Here is a 986-nt window from a genome sequence, read left to right as displayed (position 1 = left end):
TTTTGCTTCACACAAAGGAATCAAAAGGGATCATCTAGAAATCTTTTGCATACCTCCAATGCTGAGGCACATTGGGATTAAACAACATCATTTTAGCATAAACACGCTCTCCCTGTGWGTGTTTGTGCTGCCCTGCAGGCTCAGGGTGTTGGGAGGGTTTGGTTCTGCATCAGCCCATGGCTCGTGACCAGAGGTGTTTGTGCCTTGCGTAGTTCCCCATTCCTTCCTGCTGACGGGAACATCCTGCTTGTCCYGAGTTTCTTTGCAGGGCTCAATCTCAATTCCCAGAGGAATCCTTCCCTGGAATCACACAATCAGCTCTCATCAGATTCCAACCACGCTGACTGCCCAGCAGGATTCTTGGCACAAAGAGAGGAATTCCACGTTTTCCYGTTCCCTGCTCAGGTGAGCCAGCCTCTCGGAGAAAAGAAAAGCTGTGTTTTCATTCTGGTGCTGTATTGTGCTCTCCCTCAACCCCAAACAGGTCAGGRATGATGTGAGGAACAAACCAGCATTATTTGGCAAAGAACTCCYGAAATCCCTGCAGTTTGGCACGTTTGTTCTCAGCCTCGGAGGGCAAAATCCAACTCTCAGCGTTCAATCCCGGAGCTCGTTCCAGCCCTGCCAGTTTATCACAGCCCAGGAATTTGGCTTTGTGGGAGATCCTGGAGCAGGAGTGGCCAGGGCTGGAGCCTGCACAGGACAAGGCTGGTGTTGRGAACATTTCTCGTTTGGTTTGTCCAGGCCCTTCAGTGTGGGATGTGGAATCCAGAGGGGTTGGAGCTTTATGGCCAAGGGAAACTTTCTGCTTCCCTCACTGGCTTAATGAACTGCTGGGGAAAAGAGCCGTGTGCTGGTGCTGAGGGGAAATGCAGCAATGAGGCTTCAGCCCCTTTTTGTGACAGTGCTCACACTCACAGTGTGCTGTGCAGTGCCCCAAAGCCTTTCAGCCTTAACTGACCCTATAAAATCTCTGGCCACTGGGA

Source organism: Malurus melanocephalus, unplaced genomic scaffold (assembly GCF_030028575.1).
Source record: "Malurus melanocephalus ecotype Western Australia unplaced genomic scaffold, MMel_1.1 scaffold_341, whole genome shotgun sequence".
Lineage (NCBI taxonomy): Eukaryota > Metazoa > Chordata > Aves > Passeriformes > Maluridae > Malurus > Malurus melanocephalus.
Note: the sequence above shows the minus strand (reverse complement) of the source record.